The following is a 6000-nucleotide window of genomic DNA, read 5'->3' on the forward strand; positions in this document are numbered from 1 at the left end:
CGAACCCATAAGAGAACAGAATGAAGGTGGGCATGGTGGCTCCGATCTTTAATGTTAGTGCTTGGGAGGCTGAGGCAACAGGATTACAAGTTTAAGGCTAGCCAGAGCTATATAGTGACTTTCAGGCCAGATGCAGTTGCATAATGAGATTTTTTTTCTCCAAAATAAATAAATAAATAAATAAATAAATGCCACTGAGGCTGGGGATATAGCTCAGTTGCAGAGCTTTTGTCTAGGATGTGCAATTCCCAGCACTACATACATACACACATACATACATAAATAAAATGTAGATCCCCGAGATCTCTCAGACACTGAGCCACCAACCAGGCAGCATACACCAGCTGATTTGAGACCCCCAACACATATACAGCAGAGGACTTCCGCGTCTGGACTCGGTGGGAAAAGAGAGGGCCTAACCCTCAAGAGACTGGGAAGGGGCTAAAATCTGGACTGTAAAAAAAAAATTAAATAAAATTTAAAAGAAAGAAAGAAAGAAAGCGAGAGAGAGAGAGAGAGAGAGAGAGAGAGAAAGAAAGAAAGAAAGAAAGAAAGAAAGAAAGAAAGAAAGAAAGAAGAAAGGAAAGGAAAGGAAAGGAAAGGAAAGGAAAGGAAAGGAAAGGAAAGGAAAGGAAAGGAAAGGAAAGGAAAGGGGAGAGGAAAGGAAGGAAAGTGTGGCTGGATAGCTCAGTGGAGAGGCACTTGGCTAACACGGATCTGAAGACTTGATTCAATACTCACCACCAAAAAAATGAGAGAGGTACAGTGACTGACATGGGGGGGGGGGAAGCAGAGAAACTAGTTTCTTCCTAATGGCAAAAGGCAGATAGAGCTCTGCAATCTGTCCATCAAGAGTGGAAAAGGGAAGTGATTCATTTTTTTTCCTTTTCTGTCTGCTTTAGTTGTGACATCAATTGCACATGCAGGAACAGTAGCAATCACAACAGCATACAACAAACACATACTTTTTTTTTAATGAACAAAATCATCAAGTGTAAATAGCCAGGCTAAAACAGAACTCCTGCCATGTGAAATAATCCATTTAAATGCACTTTTGATTATATGTTGGAAAAATTTCACTTCTACAGTAATTACAGAAATATTAGTAATTTTTTCAAGTTCCCTAGATATAGTTGTACAATTCCAAACAATCAAGCAATGTATCATGACACCCACTTAATCAATTCAAAATGGGATATTTTATCCTCATTTCTATGAGGAAAAGAAGTATTTGTGAAAAATCAGTGTGCTCTCTCACATACTTGAACTCACAAAATGAGGAAATCAATTTGCTGACCACACAGGACAAACAACATGAAAGCAGAAACACAGCAACCACTCTGTAATTAACACAAATTGGGAATAAAAATTGCTTCTTTTCTTGCCATATTCCCTCAATAAATTGAGTTTGCAAGTTTTCTGTTTTGTTTTTTTGTTTCTTGGTCTTGCTATGTAGCCCAGGCTGGCCTCAAACTCTTAACTTGGCCTCTCAAGTGCTTCAAATTAAACATATACCACCACAGCCAGAAATAAGTCAAGCTACAGACTGAGAACAAGAAGTAAAAGAATTAGAGTTGTCAGAATGCGAGTTTGAACTGAACCACTCGCCATGATGTACCAGCTATCTGACTCATTCTTATTTTTACTGTGTCCTTAGAAAGATCTCTGTTTAATAACAAAACACTGCCACCTATTATCCCACCACTTGGCAGGTAGAAACAAGAGAAATGGGAATTCAAGGACAGCTTGGGCTACATGAAACACTGTCTAAAAACATGCTTGCAAGATGGCCCTGCTGGTAAGGGTGCCTGCCACCAAGCCTCATGTCTTCTGACAACCACATAAGAGCTGTTGCATCCAGGCAGCCACACAACATATACACATGTTCAAAAAAATGAATAAAAATGTCAAAAATAACATTTTCTGACAGGATGTTAATCAGAGGAGAATGTTCTTTTAAAAAAAAAAAGGGAAGGTCACCTGCAATCCTAGTACTCAGGGAGGTCTAGTCAAAGATCACTGTCAAATCCAAAGCTAGACTGATCTAGATAACAAGATCCAGACCGGCTGAGGCTTCATACAGAAATCCTACCACAAAAAGACAAAGGGGGTGGGGGTGGGGGAACTGGAGAGATGGCTTCTACTTCCTCAGCTGAGTTTGGTTCGAAGATAAGTAAGTTCATAACCTTTGGTAACCTCCGCTCCAGAGCTCCAGACATGATCTCCTAGTTTCAAAGGACATGCACACATACCTAAATAAATTTTATTCCAAGTATGATGGTATATGCCTTTAATCTCAGAACTCAGTAGGCAAAGGCAGGCAGATCTCCATGAGTTCAAGACCAGTCTGGTCTCTACACAGTGAGTTCCAGGACAGCCAGGGCTATGTAGTGAGAGACTCTTGTTTCAAAAAAAAAAAATTTTTTAAGACCCAAAATACTTGGAAGCCGGGCGTGGTAGCGCACGCCTTTAATCCCAGCACTCGGGAGGCAGAGGCAGGTGGATTTCTGAGTTCGAGGCCAGCCTGGTCTACAAAGTGAGTGCCAGGACAGCCAGGGCTACACAGAGAAACCCTGTCTCGAAAAACCAAAAAAAAAAAAAAAAATACTTGGAAAACTTGGACTGTCCCTTTAATAAAGATAAGTAATAGGAGTTTTAGGAGAAAACTCTAAAATATGATTTTCATATATGCTAAGAACTGGATAAGCTCAGACAAATATCTCTGACAATTTACTTCCCTAGTTCAAAAATGAATATATTTTCATTTTCTGTAATGTCAAAATTTACAAATAATATTTTGACAAGCAAATCTGAATATAGTATATAGACAAAAATCAGTTCTTTTTGTTGTTGTTGTTCTCTTTTGTTTCTTCGAGACAGGGTTTCTCTGTGTAGCCCTAGCTGTCCTGGAACTCACTCTGTAGACCAGGCTGGTCTCAAACTCATGGAGATCCATCTGCCCCTATCTACTAAAGGGCTGGGATTAAAGGCATGCACCATCACTGCCTGTTACTTTTTGTTGTTGTTTTAAAGAAAGCAGCCTTCTGCATTAAGAAACAAAGATGTTAACCTATCCTTCAGAAGAAAACTGTTTAACCTGGCTAGGGGCCACAAATTGAGATCTAAGACTGGCTAGAAGAGTTTCTATTACATTACCAAGACAGAGAGAGAAATCAATTTGGAGAAGAAATGCAAGGATTCCTTGAGGGGAAACTGGAACAACTTTTGGCTTTAAAAATTGTTATTCATTACCAACTTTTTTTTTTTTTTTTGGTTTTTCGAGACAGGGTTTCTCCGTGTAGCCCTGGCTGTCCTGGAACTCACTCTGTAGACCAGGTTGGCCTTGCACTCAAGAGATCTGCCAGCCTCTGCCTCCCCACTGCTGGGATCAAAGGTGGACACCACCACACCCAGTTGCCTTTTTTTTTTTTTTAAACTAAGATACAATACTCAATCAGAATTAAAAACTGATTGAGGCTCAACAAAGAAACACAACAAGGGGACAGCAAGGCATGCTCCCACACAGGGCCGGTACGTACTTACTTTAGTGTCTTTTACATTGCAGGTTATATTCCAATTAAGCCTCATATATTAACTGCGTTTATCATTCCCATTTTTTTTTTCTACATGTAGGCTTTTGGTGGGTTAACAGTTAGTTCTATATGACTATCCTTCATGACTTCTTTTATGTTTTGATTTTATTTCAAGGTGTCAGCGATAGAATCCAGGGCCTTGCACTCTACCACCAAACTACCTCCACAGACCTCATTCTTTTTGTTCCCTCTTGAAATCTTGAAAGGCGTGGTTATTAGAAATAGAGACGTGTACGTCCAGTGATCTCACCAGTATTTCTGTGCCTGGACTATCCCCCCATTCCTCCACCCCTACAGAGCTAAGTCCTGTTCACTGTTCCAGACACAGCTCTAGTGCTTCTTTCCGTACAACTTTATAACACTTCCTGGTTGTAATATATGTTACTGAGATTTTAAATGACTGTGTGTTCCTTTCTTTTCCTACTTCATTGTGGGACACTCAAGTACAACAACAACAAAACTTTCACTACCATAGATACAAGAAAGTTTGAAAATTAAAAAAAAAAAACTAAAACCTCTCTGTTCAAAATAATCTTTCTTTAAGAAGGATAGTAGAAACAATCTAGGTTGTTTATTCAATTAATTGCTAGAACCCACAGTCTTCGTGGCCAAATTCAATTCAGTTGATTGCAAACTCCTTTGAGTCCAGGAACTGTCTTAATTTGACATCACCCCATCTCTCTCGCTTCAATCACACCTAATTCAATGTTCTGCACACACTGTCTCAATACAAAGCCGTATTACTAAGTAATGAGGCTATAATTAAAACAAAGTTCAGACCCTAGAAAAATATTGGCTTGTAAAAGCATGAGTGTTGTCCGAGTTTAAAATAACCTCAGCATCTACAACAAAAAGAGTCAAAAGGAAGATACAATCCAGCATGTGGAAGGCACTGAATTCAACCCCCAGCACTTAAAAGAGGGAGAAAGGAGGAGAAAGGAGCAGAGGAAGAGCCTCAGAAAAGCGGCGCAGGGTGGGACAGGGATGGCTGTAACTTTACTGGAAATGGAGCACAAAGAACAAAAAGGGGTAACGAGCCTCCGTTTAGTTTATGCTCCCAGAGCGTGACAAGAAGCCAAATACCCCGTTTTAGAAAAATATTTAATCAGTGATGGTGATCTTCGGAACCTCATTTTCTAAAGTAGAAAGAGATGTCATTAATCAAAGATCCCAGTCCACAAGAAGTCCAGTGCGCGGTTCAGACCTTCTCGTGTCCACAATTTGCACAGGCCACAGATGATCAAAATACTCCCTTCCAGGAGAGTACAAAAAAAAAAAAATAGTGGCACAGGTCAGGACCCAGCCTCCTTTCTCTACCCTGGTTGAGAGGGTAAAGCCGAAGTGTGGTTAAATATGTGAGTTGTGAGGGAGTTTGGAGGTTGCCCCAGCTTAAAGTGGTGACCTTCTCACCCTCCTAGACCGTACAGACAACTGACAAAAGAGTGAAGTCGCCGATGGGAAGCCGCTGTGGGACTCACCTGGGTTTCCAGGGCTGGGGTTCGAGCTCTGGAGCTCCGCAGGGCGCCGGGCGGCAGCGATTGACCAGCACGCAGCCTCCGCGCTCGCACACACAGAAGAGTCTAGGCGCAGGCGGCGGCAGCTCCTCCCTCGACGGCTTTCCCAGCCCCAGCCTCCCCAGCCCACAAAGTCGCCCCGCCCTCCTCTGAGGCCCCCACTTCCGGGCGATGCCAGGGCCCGGAAGCTGGGGCGACTAGGGAAATGGTCCACGTCACGTGAAAGGGAGCACGCACCAGGAGCTCCTTGCGCCCCCTGGTGCACGCATGCATCCTCAGCCAAGATGTAAAGCGCTTGCAGTCGCCTAGGCTCCCAACCCCAGTGCCTAAGGCAAACGCAACAAAACGGAGGAAAAGTACTTGAATAGTGAGGGCTTGCCATAAACCACCCATAATTTATGCTTGCCAGCATAAAATATCATAGACCTGGCAAACCGTCTTTACTTACTAAACTAACTCCAGAAAGGAAAAATCAGAACCAGGAACTTCCCCTCATCCCTCTGATGAAAAATGGCATTGTGGTTTGGCGGGGTGGCTTGTTCCTGTAATCCTAGCACTTGAAAGGAAGAGGCAAGAAGATGAGTTGAAACCAGCCTAGAGTTCCTAGCCATACTGGGATATAGAGTAAGAACCTGAATCAAAGAAAACTTTCTCCAGGCTGAAGAGATAGCTCAATATTTAAGAGCATTAATGACTCCTCTTCCAGACCATGCAAGGCAGCTCACAACAGCTGGTCCAGGGAATCGATGCCCTCTTCTGGCCTTCTAAGGCACTGCCTACTTGTGCACAGATGTCCATGCAAACAAAACACCCATACACAAAAAAATAAATCTACCCAAATGATAGACTGCTGCTGTAAACTGCGCTCTAAACCCACATAAATGATGTAGTAC

General features: G+C 42.3%; 1 protein-coding gene across 2 annotated transcripts in view; it reads right to left on the minus strand.

Annotated features, from left to right (window-relative positions):
* The window catches only part of Atp7a (ATPase copper transporting alpha), a 102373-nt gene extending 97156 nt beyond the window's left edge, over window positions 1-5217 (minus strand). For both annotated transcript variants that reach the window (XM_029473176.2, XM_021153344.3), the window contains exon 1: window positions 5072-5217. The gene's annotated coding sequence lies outside the window, so the exon portion shown is untranslated. The remainder of the gene's footprint in view (window positions 1-5071) is intronic.
* Window positions 5218-6000: the final 783 nt, after the last annotated feature.

This window comes from Mus caroli, unplaced genomic scaffold (assembly GCF_978045245.1).
Source record: "Mus caroli unplaced genomic scaffold, Mus_caroli_1 scaffold_5, whole genome shotgun sequence".
Taxonomy (NCBI): Eukaryota; Metazoa; Chordata; class Mammalia; order Rodentia; family Muridae; genus Mus; species Mus caroli.